Source organism: Corvus moneduloides, chromosome Z (assembly GCF_009650955.1).
Source record: "Corvus moneduloides isolate bCorMon1 chromosome Z, bCorMon1.pri, whole genome shotgun sequence".
Lineage (NCBI taxonomy): Eukaryota > Metazoa > Chordata > Aves > Passeriformes > Corvidae > Corvus > Corvus moneduloides.
In genome coordinates this window covers 34,331,438-34,349,106 of record NC_045511.1, presented here as the reverse complement: position 1 = coordinate 34,349,106, position 17,669 = coordinate 34,331,438, and the positions used below count along the sequence as shown (strand labels likewise).

The following is a 17,669-nucleotide window of genomic DNA, read 5'->3' as shown; positions in this document are numbered from 1 at the left end:
ACTGGCTCATGGAGTAGGACATCTGGTGAGATGGGGATGCTTTGATGCCACATAAATTTCTGACAACCTCAGCTGAAGGCTGTCTGTCATAACATCTGCTGTCTTACTGTGCTATGACCATGCTATGCATTGAGCATATCTGATATTACACTATGTAAATCTTGGGATTTCAGTTTTGACTGGCCTAAGTAGAAGTAGGACAAAAGTGTCTCTTCTGTGCTCTAGCTGGCCTCCTTGGCATATCTTAGCATTAACATCCTTTCTGTTCATTTGTTTATTAACAGTTACCTCATCACCTCCTAATAACTGTGTGCTTAAGGCAAAACTGGCCAAAGATGCCAGAATGCAATAAGAGTTTGCTTACTTTGTGATATTGCATCTCTGCATCAATCTCGGGAAATAAACACAACGTCCTCTATTGTTAAACAAAATACCCAACCCTTTTCCCATGGAATAAAACCATGTATTTTCACTAGGTCCACAAAGTTTGTTTAACTGAGGACAGAAAAGAAGAATAACATTTGCAGGAGAAACTGTATTATCCTGGTAACTTTTTCTGGCAGTGGATCTCATTTAAAGTTAAGACAATTACTGAGTATTTCCTTCTTTCAAATTACTCTTATTCTTGACAGTGATAAACACTCATAAATGACAGTGGGAGTTTAGTATACATATTATACTGAGTCTGATGCTAATCTCAATGCAATGTAACATTACTTAACCCATGACCATAAACTAAAACTTGATTGTTCCAAAATGACCTGAGGCATTTTTGAAAAATCCAATGGGCCAATTTATAATTTGACACTTTGAAAAATTACTTTTTTAATGATTATTTGTTTCAAAAACTCTTTCTTTTACCTGTTTCTTCTCCTAGGGTCTTTTGCTCCAACAAATCATGTGATGATCAGAATTTGGGGATAATCAAAGAAGGAAGAATAGCTGCCCTTCACTTTTGTGCCATTACCAGCTTTATCAACTGTAAATATCCTTGAAAAGTTAAATGGAGGTAGAAATAAAACACCACAAAAAAAAAAGAAAAGAAGTCAGTTCAGTAGTTTCTCATATTTAGGGCATTTGCTTGGTATACAATAGTTTCTAGTTTTGATAAAATGCTGTGGTTTTAAATATCAGATTTATCATTGTGATTGCAGAAACTGTACTTTGTTAAAAATAATGTGAGGAATGATTGAAAAAAGATCAAATCACATTATTATGAGCTGTAGTTCTATTCAGCAGGTATGAAAGCTCTAGTAGTTGTAGCTCTTCTTGCTTGCCCACACATGGTTGCTATGCATAATGTTCCAAAACACAAATGCACAAACCTGCTGGCAAGAGTCAGTAAAAAGAGGAGAATTGTGGTTTTAGATGTCTTTCTTAGATGAGAGGACCTGCTTCTTTTAGGTCTCTCTGTCTCTGCCTATGTCAGAAGAGTTGTGCCATCCTATCTGTGTCTTCTTGGAAGGGCAATATGTCCTACTTCCACTTAAAGGTTGAGGGTTTGGCAAGGAACGTCCTGATCTTCCAAGAGTGAACAAACATTGTGCAAGATTTCATTACAGAGATCCCAAGTTGCCAGCCTAAAATGCTTTACCAGGCAATCACTATTTCCTGGATATGCTTATGAACCACAAGGAGCTTGATACTTACGCAGCTTGCAGTATGCTACGCATATCAAAATCAGCTACAAGATGGAAGAAGTGTTTATGGAAGAAAAGGTTGGTATACACTGACACATTTTGATGGGTCACTAGCCTAAAGAAGCCAAAGCAAAGATTAAGCTGAGAGTATGAGCTTTGGTTTGTGGTCTTGTGTGCTGAGGAACCAGCTGTGCCAGCTGTCTTTCAGAAAGTGTTCTTGTTGTTTTCCATACCCGTGAACTGCACTGGAGAAGAAAACTGTGAAAAGAAAAATTAGACTCACAAAATCAAGCCCTTGAATCTGGGTAAATTAAGCAATAGGATTAAGGTTTTTCTCTGCCTCTTAATTGAGCCCCCCCCACCATGCTCCCCAAGCTCAGTTCCCATGGCCAGGTTCAGTTACACATCTCATACCTATAGACAAGTACATAATATAAAACATGGCCAGATATTCTTCTGCTGGAACCTTGCCTTCTTTCAGTGAAGGGGCAGCTACTCAATACTTATGTTTATCCTACTCATTCAGCATGAGATCTCGGGTGTCATTTGCTGCATGCTATTTAAACCCTACAAGCAAAAGAGAACTTTTCTTTTTCTTGGGCTTTTATCTGGTTTCTACATCATAATATGTTTCCTGTTTTGGTTTTCTTTTTTTCCCTTTAAATAAACCTGAATACATTTACTAAAAGTGTGATGTCATTACTAGCATTTTTAGATGCACAAAAAGATGAGTTTCAGTGAGAAAAAAGTTAAATTTGTCTATACTGTAAGCTAATTTGTGTGGCCAGTTTGAGTTGCCAGCTACAATTCTCAGTACTCAAGAGCACTCTATATTTGCTGAATATGATTCTCACTGCCATCAGTTTCTGCTGTGAGGGTTTATTATTTCTGCATATCAGATCAACACCTCTAAACATGGATATTCCTAAATGAAGAACCTACTGTTCTTCCTCACCCATCCAGGATCCTTCTCTTCACCTGCTATTTCTCACCTTTTCACTGACTGCATTGCACCAAAGCTGCCATCTTCCCCCTCCTACCAGGCCAGTAAGATTTGGATTGTAACAAGGGCAGCATATTTCCTCTTGTGTCTAGTTTTTAGCTCCAGATAACTGCTGACAGCAGCAATTTCAAGGGAAATTTGCAATGAAAAGTCTCTACTCATATTTGTGTATGTGTATGTATGTGTATGATGTGTGTGTAGCAGAGGTGACAGAAGTAGAAAATTATCATTTTCCCTTATCTTTATCTAGTATCTTGTCTAAAACACTTTGATCACATCTCCTTTTCTATCCTGCAGCTTGTTGCTGAAGCTATAGAACCCAGTTTGGGGTGCTCTACTCCTTTAACCTTTCCCCACACTGCTTCCACAGAGGTTTGGGCTGGGGTTGCTTATCTAGGGCCAAGAGCCATAATTGTAAGGGGTTTAAAAGGTATAGTGAGAATAACATGAACGAAAACAAGACAAAAGAAGAATGTTCACTGAATAAAAAGGAAAGAATTATAACACTCAGGAGTTTATTTAAATCCAGACCAGGCTTCTAAGTGCAATGGTGGAAGACCCACATCTCAGAGGTGTGAAATCAACTGGACAAAACTCATTTAATGTGTGTTTGTAGGGGATGATTTGAACACATTGTACCAGGCCTTTTCCGGCTAAGATTCCTAGAATTAAAGCTTACTCTTGTGACCTTGCCAGCAGCCTGTGTAAGCTTTGCCTAGCTGCAGTGGTCAAGAAAGGTACATTCACAGCTATATCAAGGCCTTTCCAACTTACTTGCAATAGCAGTATAATGAATATATGAAATATTTTACTTCCCTTTTCCTTGCCATATATAGCAATTATTCTGTCATTCATCAAATGTACACAAATTTCTTTTCATATGTAAATAGACCATTTGCTTCACAGTTCTAGCCAAACAGTTGTGCAGTTCTTTGTTAAGAAGATAATATATTTAATGATGGAGTGCCTTGTTTCCATTGTATGGAACAGGTGTTGTTTAATGGCACAGGCATTGTAACATTATATTCATTTATTAATGTGAGTGTAACGAACATATTGTAGAGACATGAATGTACTGGTCTCATAGTTAGGGTTAGTGGTTTCTTATGATGTGGTTTAAGTGTAGGATAGTGGCTTAGATTCAGACTGCAGAGAAGCAGGAGTTCATTATAACAAATCCAAGTGATGTGGCTGGTTTTGGCCCTTGTTCACTTTTGAAAAGCAGAGAATACATGAAAGACTTCATTGAAAATGTGCAAGTTATTCAGTGTGGTTAATTCTATGTTGGCTTCACTCCCACCTTCTTTCAAGACTGTGTATGTGAACACACTTTCTGAAACAGCAAAACCAATCTGCAGTGCATTTATGTTGCTTTTGGATATGTGCACAATCCCTAGTATCCTATTTCATGAGGTAACCTGTCTTCAAATATGAGGTAAGAAGTCTGTAGGTGATCCACTAAAGCCATGAAACAATGCTTGCTTGGATAGCACAGCTGCCATGCTGCCACATTTTAAGAGTTTCTGCTCTGAGTGTTACTTACCTAGAATTGCTGCTCAGCCAACTGGCAAGGTAGCTACAGTTGCACAGACAAATCAGGTGAGTGAATGAAGTAACTAAAGCATCTGATTTTTCTTACTGTGTGAAATTACTCTTTTAGTATCAATCAGGGGGCCAAAATTTACAAATGCAGGTAAATGTCTGCAGTGCCCATTTGCTTTATGGAACTCAAATGCCTGCTTCAGTTTGTTTGGACATATCTAATCTTTTTTACTTGTGCTTTATGCTAACTTTGATGCCCTATATCACCATTATGCACTACATTAGAAGAATCTCTCTTTTTACCTACCTTTTGGAAACATTGCCTTTATAAATCATGGTATGTAATGAAGTGATTTTGTTAGAGAAAAGTTAATAAATGTGACTAAATCCTCACTTCTCTACTCTACCTTCTAATATATGACACATCTTAAGTTTTTGTTTCATCTGGCAATTTAATAATCTTAATCATGTTAATCAGTATTTCACTTCCATCCATAATGTAACTGGTCCTTTCACAGCACTTTGTATAGGTCAGCCACAACCACTTTCATAGTAAAGCAAATGACATCCCATTAACAATTTTCATTGTTACTTTCTGAACTCCATCAGTTCCCAAAGTTTTAGTGAAGGATCAACAACAGAACAAGGTAGCTATGAAATAAAGTGCTAATATTATTCAAATATTTTCTTCACTCTTCTCTTGAACCTTCTTTACATTTTTAAAACAAACTGAACAAATGCCCTCATGACGTTGCCCAGCTTTTCTTCTAGCTTAGACTGAAAATATATTGGTCTTATTTTCTTCTCACTAACACCATTTTTGCAATATTTCATCTCCAGTTGCAGCTGCCTTTCTTTACACTCACAACACAGTAAACAAGAGGAAAAAAAAATAATTATCTGCTTTCCAATTTTCTCCCGTGAGGCTTGGGATCAAGGTATGGAGCATTCAATTCCAGCAGGAGAGGAAATCACTTCTGTGTTCATGGTCAGTCACAAACTGGAGAGAGTGAAAAGCCCCCATGCACAATGATTCCTAAGCCCTGGAAGCTCAGCCCAGATAGCTGTGCTTGAACTTGCCATGGGTATGTAGGACAGGCAAAAACATTTGGGACCTTTACTTGAGCCGCCTCATAGATTTGCTGTCTTATGTTATGTCAGCTGCAAACATTGTGCCTTTGCTCTCAAACCAGAGATGTAGGATGTACCCTACATCCCACATCTCATATTTCATCCTCTTAACTCAGGCAACACCATCAATCTTCTTGTCCTTCTCATTTCACTCTCTCTTCCCTGAAGACCTGTTTTCTTCTATGAAAATTGGTTTTAGTGAGCCACCTCCCAAACCTGTTGCAGGTTGCAGAGAGCAAGGGAGTCATCATCCAAGGGCACATTGGTTCATTCTCCATTGTAACAGTGACATGTGGTACACATGCTCACATGCATTAGGAGTTCCTGTCTTGGCCATGGCCTATCTGGACATTGTAGAAGCACACCCTGAAATACAGCCTCTTCCCAAAGCAATTTGTCTGCCTAGCAAGCAGGACTGACAATGGATTTGTTTTGAGTAGAGGCATGGGCAATTTGCCTACTGTTACAAAACAAGACAGAAAACTGGGAGAAAAAGCATCTTTTGGCTTCCTGACACAATACTGTATCTGACAAGCCATGTCAGGCTGTTTTACTTAAATAGTTTTTAACTGAATTTATTATTAACCAGAATGAATTTTATAACAAGATGGGAATAGTAGCCAGCAGGCAGCTGTGGCAGACCACACAGCCTTCCTAGCTGCCTGGCTGCTGCTTATCCGAGGACACAGATCACAGCACAGGATCGATCACACAGGTTGCACTATCAGCTCTTCTCTTTATTAATACCTCAGTTTTGTCACCTGCCACCAGAGACCTCAGGACAGGTTTTCTAAGTATGCCTGTAATGTAAATCAGATTTTAAAAAAATCCCCCTCTCCAGGGTGAAACTGATAGCACAGTCAGGTTTACCTACCAAATTACTCTGCAACCTGGACTTCAAAAGGAGAGACAGCAGGGACCGTTAAATCCATACATGGCCCTGAGTGGACTTTGCTCAGACAGCTCTTTGCTACACAGGCTTCAAGGCTAGAGTATGACAGCTTTATACCTGAACTGGAACCGGAATGGGCAAAGTAGTCCTCCTATCTCTCCCATGGTAAAGATAGTGTAAAACTTCCAACAGCATCCTCTGAACTAGCTGTCCTGTGAAATACAAACATAAGACTTTACATGCCATTAGAGACACATAAGGTATCACACCCAATATTCATTTTTTAGAGTACCCTTCTACCCACATCAGGAGATCACACTGTTATCTGCAGCAAGAGCTTTTCTTAACTCATGGAAAAATATTCTGATGTTGGCCAAGAAAAACACCATTTTACTACATAGGAAAATGAAAAGAATATATTCTTAAATGGACAAAAAGAAATCTCTGATAGATAGAAAAAGGCAAACAAATTCTGTTCACAGCTCTGCGGCTGTCAATGATAATGACCAACTTACTCTGAATTGTCAGCAATGTAACTAAGAGCAAATTCTGACCACTAACTATGGTGCATTTTATCTTACTATAAAAAGAATTACTAGCATCAAAGTGACACCGAATCACAGCAGCATGAAAATAGCAAAGCAGGTAGGTAGGGAAGACAAGTTATAGGAATTTTTCCAGAAATAATTGTCCCTGAACAATAGAGGTTCTCTGTGCAAAAGCTTTCTAGTGGGAAGATCAGTATCTTTCAACTACTATTTCAATAACATTATTCTTCCTTAATAGAATAAACCTATTATTATTTCCCTGGAGCACTTAAGTGACAATAAAGGCAATACAGTATTTTAAGAAGAAATCCTCTGTCCCCAAATTTGTGTTTTCCACCCTAAAAGGAATAATATTATTAAAAATAATCAGTACAGACTTTCCTTTAGGAAACTTTTAATGCTTTTTCTTCAAAGAATTATGAAGACTAAAGAAGGCTCAAGCATCTGTGTAGTGAACCCAGAGCCTATACAGCTGAGGGAGATGCAGTAATCAGTGACAGTATAATTCCCTCTTTCTAAAAATTTGACTGTGCCTGAAGTGATGTGACATACATGGGTACAACGCAGCTGTTGTATGGTTTCAGGCAGAGTGCAAGGGAGAGTCAAGTCATATGGGTGCTAAAATGATGTCACTAAACATAGCTATCATTAAATTATTTTTAAAGTTTTAACACGATACTACTACTGGACAGACCAGCTGGAGGGATCTACTAGCAGCATAATTCAGGACATAGACATTCAAGACATTGCATACAAACCTTAAAATAAGCAAAAAGAAGGGTAGAATTCCAGAATTATTTTTAAAAACAATTTCACAACAACCCTCTCCACCATGCCAGCTACTCAGTGCTTCAGGCTACCACTCCCTGGTAACTGCTGTGGTCTTGCTACCATGATCTCATCTTGAATTGTCATTACATAATGAGCTAAAAAAAATAGTGTCTTGTTATCAGTGTGGAAAAACCCTTTGTATTCTAACAGATATTTCTAAACAGAAAATGTACTCACAATGTATAGATATTAGTTGCTGTGTTTTCTTCCATCAACTTCCTAATACCCTACTTGCTAATGACCTCATGTGATTTAAATTTTCTTTTTTGCCTGTTGACAGCTGCTGGGTGGCATAGAGGCTAGAATGGGCCAGAATGGAGCAAATGGCACAGCAAGAATTTCTACAGCAGCACCATACACGGCACATTCAGCAAGGAAACTCAGAGCAGAGGTTGCGCTGCACCAGCATGTACAATGAGTGTTAGTGACAGGACTCCTGAGCAGAAGGGTTTCCTTGTAACATCTACCATTACCTGGAGCTACTATGACGTTGCATTGTGAGAACAGTACTTAAGAAATACAGGTAGTTGGTGTCTTTTTAGTGATACTAATCATGTTTACCATTTTCACACTACAGACTTCTAGCTAACGAGCTATTATATTCCTCAAGTCATGCAACACTCCCATAAGATTTTTCAGATTACAAATGGATTTTTTTTCTAGGCACCATATTGCCATGTAGCCCCAAATTATCAACTGACCTGCATTAATTCAGAACTTCTGAAAAGTCATTATGCAACATAGCAACAGAGGTACAGGAGCAGAGGTTAGTCATTACCATGTCCCTAATTGAAGTGACAGCACTAAAATCACATTAGAGAAGAATTTTAAAAGGCTACACCTACGGTGTCTAAGTAAAGAACATAAATGAAGTGTTAATTGGAAGTCAGAGAAGTAGCAAGTTATGAAAATAAGATAGTAAGAGTTACAGAGGAAAGAGAGACTCTGATGATTGAAGAGAAATTATTTATAAGGCCAACTGCTGTAATTTGGATAAAAAACCCTCCAGGAGCAGACAATGTGATATTACCTTATTTATGTTGAATTGAACACCATGAGAGATAATTCCTGAACATGCTAAATGCATACACTGGGGAACTCACTAGGGAAGACTGACTGTGCCTGACATTTAGGATAAAATGCCATGAGGTTGCACTGTTCTTGTCATTTGCCCTCTGTGCTCCTCCATTACTGCCTGCTGGTGATACACTCAGAAGGAAACCTGAGCTGCCCTGAACAGTAATGAAGTGCCATTGTGTTATAACAGCATGCTTAACTTACACGTTTCAGTGTTATTTTTGGCAGCCACATGATAAAATCCAAAAACACTGTGTGTGTGTGTGCGTGCGTGCACAAATACATTAGATTCAATTCACATGACCAGCAGGCATAATTCTGTCCCAGAAATGAATGTAGTATCAAGGTTTAAGTTTTCTAAAAGTGTTTTTTCCTATCTGATGCTTATTTGGGCAAAGAGAAATCAGCTTGTCTTGCTGGAAGACACAACAGCAATTTGCAGTAGTACAGCTGCCTTCCCTCTCACCCCAACCTTTAGCATTTTCCCAGTGCTGCTGCACTCCTATATACAAACTAACCACGGTACTGGAAGCAAATCTCAGTCCTTTCCTCCTGCCTCCTCTACCCCAGGACCCAGAGTAGTCTACGATGGATCACTGGGCTTCAACACAGAGTTTCAGAGGTGCAGCAGGACTGAGGCAGTGATCTGTACATAAGGGTAATGCCATTTCTAATGCAATAGAAGGTGTTTGCAAACCCATCTGCACCAATGCTGAGAAACCCAAACTGCTGATAAGCTTTCATCCAGGCAGGGTAGCATCTGAAGAGAAGACATGGAGTGGCTCCCACAATTACTCCTCCCCATGGTCTCAGAGTGTCCTTCACATGATGAATAGGCCAGGAAAGAAGAGCAGTATGAAAAAGCATTAACTATCAGCTGCCGTATCTAAGGCAGGTGAGCAGAGCAGGATACTATGACAACCCCAGTTAACTTCAAGCAAAGCCAACTCAGGTATCAGGCTGCTTTGGTCCGTACCACCTGGAGCTCTCTGCAGGCCACTTTGCAATCCTTCTTCAGCAGCATGGGCTCATTTCTGGCAGAAAAGCAAAACAACCAGTGGCATTTGAAAAATGTTTTCCTTGTCATGGCAACACATACAACAGCCTTTGTGGATGGCAAGAGATTGCTGGTCTTGAACAGGCAACACTCTCCTCTTGCAATACTAACAGATGAAGATTTAAAGGACCCAAAGAGCAACACAAAAAGCAGGAATGGGGAGCACTGATGAGCGCCAGGGCCTTGAGGAAGGAGAATATTTGGCATGGCTATAGTGGGTGAAGATCTGTGTAAGCTGCTGGCCACATTGGCCAGGACCAGGGCAGTGACTGTCCTCTTGTACTCAGCACTGGTGAGGTCACACCTTGAATCCTGTGTTCAGTTTTGGACCACTCACTACAGGAAGGACAGTGAGATGCTGACGATTGTCCAGAAGGGCAATGGAGCTGGTGAAGGGTCTGGAGCACAAGTTCTGTGAGGAGCAGCTGAGAGGGCTGGGGTTGTTTAGCCTGAAGAAAAGGAGCCTCAGGGAAGACTTTATGCTGTCTACAAACGCCTAAAAGGAGGTTGTGGCAAGGTGGGGGTCTGCCACTTTCACAGAATATAAGTGGCAGGATGAGAGGAAATAGCTTCAATTTGCACCTCAGTTTGGAGAGGCATTTGATATGGGAAAAAATGCCTTCAGCAGAAGGGCTATCAAAGTTGGAACTGGCTGTCCAGGAAGTGGTTAAATCACCACCACCCCTGGATGTATTGAAAAGATGGATGTGGTATGATCTACTGGTGGGCTTAGCAGTGTTAGGGGTACGTTTGGACTTGATGATATGAAGGGTGTTTTCCAACCTAAAAGATTCTATGATTCTAAGCTACCTAAACATCTGTATGCTGTACCTGGCTGCTGCTGAGTCATTTGGTGCCTTTGAGCAAGTCAAAACTCTGTGAAGAAAGTGTCTCAGTTTCTTTCCTTTGAAATAATGAATGATGTTTACTTAGCAGAGTAAACTTCAGAAACACCAAAAGACTTTGAAGCTCACAGATATCATTTTACAACACGGAGTCATTCCCTTTTCTTCTGCTGCTGTTTTCCATATGAAAATGAAATTATTCCATGAACACTGAAATGAAACCTGGTTACTAATGGAGGTCAAACCTTTCTCCCTTCAGATATCTTTCTCCAGTCACCTGTGCCCAAACCAGCCTCATCAGTCCTCACTGTGTTCCTTTACACACAAAACTGCGTGTACTGTTCCAAGGAGTCCTGTGTTGACTGCTGACCTGACAATTTCTTTACCTGCCTTCCCCTCTGCAGAGGTACTGCCTCTGCCTCTCTTCTAGACAGAAAGCAGTTTCCACGAATCTAGTCAAAATATAATTAACTGCAAACACTCTTCAAATCCAGCTGAATATTGAACAAGCTCAGAAGCTGCTTGTGAGGGCAAATAGCAGACAGACAGACTGATCATAAATAAAGATTGCATAAGCATCATTTTCTTATGAAACCAAGCTACAGTAGAATTAAGAGATTCAACATGATGTTCCACAAGGACTGTAATTCATCCACTTTATACAATTTATTATAGACCAACATTATTCATTTCACAGAGCAACACAAAATATTATACAGGAAAAAGAAGAGCTGGTCCCTCATTATAATTGCTCTAGGGGTCATGAACCTCATTATGGGTTTTCCAAGCAAATATAAAAAAATAAAGACTGCATTGAAGAATTTAACTTAGAGTTAAAACCTACAGAACGGTGAATAAACAGAATCGGGATTTGGATTTATCATCAAATCACTATAAAGCTAAGCGACACTATTTTAACTAACAAGAATATCAATGAATCACAGACATCTACAGGAATACTGGTCACCCTTCTAAATTTCAGTAGATATAGCACAGTCTTCCTCACAAACATTCATGTCTATATACCTAAGTGTAGTTCCCACAGCTGAGCTCCATTCTGCAGCTGTTTTGCAGTGGTGTACATGCTTTACATTTTGGTATTATGCACACTTCACTTTATAAAGTGTGAGCTTTCTGTTTAATGTAAGTTGCTCATTCCATTTATGGTTGCCATCAAAGTATTTAACCTCGTTTAAAACTCACAGAACTGAAGAGTTACCTCAACAATGTTGAAGCCTATGCCTTCCTGATGACCTGCATCCAGCCATTTTAAATCAACAAACATGTCTTTTCCCTGACCCTTTTGAGCTTTTGTTCAAAAGTTTGAAGGCTGCTTACTGACAAGTGATTTGTTTCCATTAGAACATGCCTCATTCCAGCCATCCGTGACCATTTTGTACTTAGGGCTTTATAACCAGCACGTCTCAACATTCCTAAAATCCCAGAGAGGATCTGAAAATAGAATAAGAAATGAGCATTTAAATTAAAAGCAACAGCACTTGCATGAAGCTGCCAGGTTTTTATGGTAGATAGTGTCTTTTTGCCCACCCCCACTCTCTCTACTCCCCCTTTTTCTCAGGGTTTTAAGCCATGTTTTCCATAATATTTTGCAATGCCACCTAGGGTTACATTCACTCTATTTATAGGGGCCTGGTTTAAAGTGAAACAGGTGTCAGATTGAATGAGGCTGTTGTCAACATACAGGCCCTCTTGGGGAGGGGATGGGAGGTTTACTACTTTCTGTACTTGGGGAATTTACAGTCTGATCACTAATCTCTGTGCAGGGCTCAGTAGGAGGAAGGGGAAAGGCAGAACAGTGGAAGGAAAGGTTCGCTTTCTGCTGGAGCTATGCAGTGCTGCCTCTCCCCCAGATCCATGCAACCAGACCTTTGCTTTTTTCAAGTGCTGAAACTGATCTGAGCATTTGCAAAAGGGGCCAGACAGCCTGTCCTGAGGAATGAAACCCTTTGCACAGACATGAAACAGACAGAGCTCAGCTGAGAAGGGGGCAACTGAAGACCCCTGTCCCACCTGTATCCCAGCCACCCCTTTATGTTGATTACACCAGGGACCAGTCCCAGGGAACAAAGATCAGCATAATGCTTCCATGCCTCTCCATCTCATGCCACCTTTGCCATTATTATATTCTGAATAGCAATCCATTAACATAACAATCAGGAATAAGGTGAGGACACAAGCTACAGAACACTGTCCTAATGGTGTTCTGTGTAGTGTGTAGCAGTAAATACAAGCATACAGAGTCCCTGGAACACCAAGCTCAGAGTCAGACCAAGAAGGCAATCAGTATGTGAATGCATGAAGGGGATGGCATGGGAGGATGCGGTAACACTTAAAAAATAATGTAGAGAAAAGAAGTCACAGCTCATTGCTCACCTTCACTTTGCTTGCAGGATGACCATGCTTATTTTGCCTAGGTAGTGATTTCTAAGACTTAAATGGAGACCACTAAGACAGCTGACATAGAGCAGTAGCAGTTCATGAAGTTCATGTTGCAACTACTAATCACTACCTATATCAAAACTAAGACTCCAGAACATGCCAGCCATGCTACAGTGGCAAGGAAAAGAGTTGCTACTTGCTCAGGAACACATCCAAACTGCAGAAGTCAACTTGACACACAGAGGGAGGACAAAAGTAATGTGATAAAAGTCAGACAGCTGACATGACGAAGGAGAATGGAACAAGAGAAATCATGACTGGCTTTTCTTGCTGAGAACATTTAATGCAGAAATGAGTGCCTTTTTGGCAGAGTATAGAAAGCAGGTCTTTGGGAAGTGCTGGAATGAGAATCTCACCAATGGCATCAATGTGTAGGAAGAACCTGAGAGAGGCACAGCATCAATACCAGAGGCATGGTCTCCACCATGAAGACTGGAAGCAGAGCTGTCAGGGTGAAGATAGAGTTGTGTGGAAAGACAACAAGAGAGACTGATAAGTAAGATGACACTGTTGACAATGATTTAGAGGTATCTTGGAGTTATCTGGCATCACCAGCATACCAGTTTGGCTGTAAGATGTCTTTTTTTTTAAAGTATTCACAGCTATTCATCAGGAATTGGAAGCTAACAACTTCTGTAACACCTGAAACTGAGAGGATCTTTCAACAAAAATCTGGAAGAGAGGAATATTTAATGTGGGTTAGGCCACCATACTGATTTCCATTGCAATAAAGTCATCTGTAATTCTTGGAAAGATGTAAGTCACATAAAACCGCCATATTTATCCAAGGAACAAGGCATTAAGGCAAATGGATTTACATGTGCAAAAATCCCAGTTCAGCATGTGTTTGTGGATTTACTGTGATTCATCAGTCATTCATGTTAATTGGCTATACAAATAACAACTTACATTTTAAATTTAGTATTTGTACTTGGAGTTATCACTACTGTATAACTCATCATGGTATTTGTGGTTTCTTTTGTGTACTTATTTATGAACACTTGGGGTTTAAATATAATGAAAATCACAAAAATATGAACAAATAATCACAAAAATATGAAAATCCCATTGCACAGAAATACAGTAGGACTCTTGCAGAACTATTTAGTTTTGTTTATTAAGCAAGGAAACAAACTCCGAAAAGAACAATAAAAAAAATCGCATAACTTTATGGAAAATGGGATTGGGAGAAAACACACAAATACTTAAGTACAAAAGGTTACATTTTCAGAACAGCTCTCATTCCTGAAAATGAACACCAGATCCACTGGATGCTGAGTGCTGTCAAAAATCTAACCACTTCACTGAAGATCCTAACTGGGAGCTGAACTGTCTTTGTAATCTGATCCCATCTGGGACATGTGGCATACCAAATTCTTTGAAAAGAACTAGATCTTATCACTGCCATTCCTGAATTAATAAAACACAGTTGATAGAGCACTTTGTGCAATATAAATAATTTTAATAACAAATTTGTATGTAGCAAAAACAAACAAGCAAACAAAATCTCTGAAGAATCTAAGGTTTTTTATCATGTTGTTCTTGCATTTGATAGGGAACTTCAAAACAGGCAGCTGGATAAATCCCCATGTGCTCAGAGACCCTGGGCACAACTTCAGTGGACTTTGTCTGCCCCTAACCTCCAGGGCTTCTGATTCCTCTTATGCACAAGAGCAGAGGGGGAGTGCTGGAGCCTATTAAAACAGCCATGGCTCTTTTGCCTCCTGCACTGTCTTCCAAAGGATGGTGCCACCATCTCTTCCATTTCACCATCCCTAAAGCTGTTGTGCCCAACCCCTCCCTCATGGGAGGATTAAGGTGTGCACCACGTATATTGCATATATGTTTATGTATATATACATATGAAAATACAAAAGCTCGGTCACTGCAGACAGGTTATCCAGAGCGGATTACAAAGCCGTCGCTTCCACTCCCTAAAAAGTGTTTGGGTCTTGAATTCAGCTATAACAATGGAAACACTTTCCAGGCAAGAGCTGTTACCAGTCCCCTGCGTCCCTCCAGCTTTTGTCAGATCTCATATCTCTAAGCAAATGCTCATACCCTGAATTACAGGAAGCAGAGATGACTATGACTGTAGTCTTTCTTGTCATTCTTAGGTCCTTATCCCTAATATTCTTGGCAACTGATCACTTCAAAATGATCACTATCTCTATCAATCTCAGTAAATCTGCTACCTGCTAGCTGTAGCTCTTTGTTTTGCTCTACTCTCCTACAGATTCAGTTAATTTTGCATTTTTTCTCAGACCACAGTTCTTACAATTATTTCTGGAAAATGTCCTTCCTGTCTGCAGCATCACACAACTCTGCATTATATTTTCATTGTGTGGCAGGCCTTCATTCTTGAGGGTCACCAAATCTGCATTTGCAAATTCCTTGATGGCTACAGCAGAAGCCTGTACACCACTCTTTGTGCTGTACAAGTAAAAAAAATAATAAAAGCATCACTGTGCAGCAGGAACACATTCACCTTTCAAAGGGTTTGCACCCTTATGGAGTTAATTTACATTAACATAAATATTCCATTAGTAGAAATGTTTATAACATACTTCTCTCTCAAGAGGCATTCTGCAACAAGATTCTTCAACCACTTATGTTTAACTAATGTGTATCACATTTGAATAATATAAAAAGACAACTGAGTTAAGTGATTGAATGCCTGGAGAAAACCAATGTTAATTTCCACTGAAAGCAAAGCACATTCCCTTCATTTTGCAGCTTAATTACTGCAGTATTTGGCTCACAAATTAAAAAAATGGTTCAAGAAGAAGTCTCCAATAATAGGTTTCTGAAGCTTATTTTTCCCCTCCCACATACCTCTAAAAAGGATTTTTTGTATGCATTATTTCAAGCCCATTCCTGTGACCCAGAGCAAAGCTGGTAAGGTTGAATACCAGCTTCCCAGTGTGTTGTTGATGTAGTCTGATAACCTTGCAGGAGCTTGCCAGGGGGTGGCTTCTGCATCCTAGGCTACATTAGTGCCAAAAATCCACCCAAAGAATATGGAAAACAATGCTCTTCTCCTCAATTCTGATGGGAAATTCTCCATGGTTGTCTGGAATTTTTCAGAAGCAGCTCTATAAGTAAACTTTATCAATGAGCTGATACCCATACTATTCTGCTACTATGACTTGTTGGCCATGTACTTTTAGAAACAGTAGCAATGACTTGGTCAAGGTAGTTGGTTAAGATGAAGGACATACTGTTTCATATAAATTTCAACTCACTGATACCCAAAATAGATTGAGTCGGTTTTCTGGCCATATAAAAGGCAATCTTAAAAAAATCCATTAAAATGAAGAGAAGGCAAAGGCAAGTCAGTAAGTAAAGAACATATTAAGAAGCTTAACAAGCCTTCTAGTTTATGCATAGAAAACATACCACTGACAAAGTTCAGACAAGCTCAGAACTCATGGCCATGAGCAGGATCACTCCTTTGACTTCAGTAGGACAAGAGCAATTTACTTTATCTGGAATACGGCAGTGTACTGATGTCTTACATCATTGCTCAATGAATTTGTGACCCAGATTTTTACTCCAGGCATCTGGAAACTCATCATAAGGGTCACTTAAAGTGTAATTATTCCTACTTTATCACGGTTATAGAAAGTTAACTTGCTTTGTATGAACTTCTGTGAAATTTCTAAAACCCTGTTGCTAAAAATTTAGCTTTAGAGACTGGTTTTTAAGCAATCAGATAAGCATGCAAGAGGAAAAACTGAGAAAGATTAATTTGAGCCATGTAAAGCTTTTATTCTTTCCTTTAATGCTCTGCCTGTTAATTATTTCTTTCTGTAAGTAATAAAATCCTTGATTCTTCACTAAAGTATGTGAAAAAATCTGCAAAATGGCATTAGCAGGAAGCAAATGTTTAATTTCAACTCAAGCTTCAATGACTTTTAAGAACAGAGGGTATATTTCCCTGAATAAACCATATGATCTCTTGTGTGCTTAGCCCACCCCAATTCTCTAGTCTCTTATCTATGTGTCTAGAGTGCACACAAATGCACACAAGTGCCCTCTACACAGAGTCTTACAGGACCATCCTTTCATGCAAGTGGATATTCACCTTCTAGCAAGATTTTTAAAATTCCTGATACTGTATGTAGTACATTCAGATGGCTGGCACAGATTATTGACTTCTATGGACAATGTATATTGAGAACTGGCTGCATAGCAGATCTCAGAGGGTCGAAATCAGTGACACAGGGTCTAGCTGAAGGCCCGTCATCAGTGGTGTCCTCCCAGGTTCCACACTGAGCCATACAGTATTGTTTAATGTATTCATCAATGACTTGGATGAAGGGGCAGATGCCTCCTCAGCGAGTTCACTGATGACACAAAGCTGGGAGCAGTGGCTGATACTCCTGAGGGCTGTGCAGCCCTTCAGAGGGACCTCAACAGGCTGGAGGGATGGGAAGAGAAGAAACATCTGAAATTCAACAAAGGTAAATGCAGGGTCCTGCAAGGAATAACCCCAGGGCCCCAGCACAGGCTGCAGGTTGATCTGCTGGAAAGCAGCTCTGGGGCATGAGCCAGCAGTGTCCTGGGGGCCAAGAAGGCCAATGGGATCCTGGGGTGCAGTAGGTAGAGCAGTGCCAGGAGGCTGAGTGAGGTGATCCTGA

The 17,669-nt window shown here is 39.9% G+C and overlaps 1 long non-coding RNA gene across 4 annotated transcripts in view; it reads left to right on the top strand.

Annotated features, from left to right (window-relative positions):
* The window catches only part of LOC116437707, a 66,102-nt gene that overhangs the window by 17,355 nt on the left and 31,078 nt on the right, over nucleotides 1–17,669 (top strand). Inside the window, exon 3 of one of the 4 annotated variants that reach the window (XR_004237423.1) lies at nucleotides 878–1,898. The exons of the other annotated variants lie outside the window; for them this stretch is intronic. This is a non-coding gene — a long non-coding RNA (uncharacterized LOC116437707). Of the gene's footprint in view, nucleotides 1–877; nucleotides 1,899–17,669 lie in introns of those variants that run through there. 4 annotated transcript variants of the gene reach the window in all.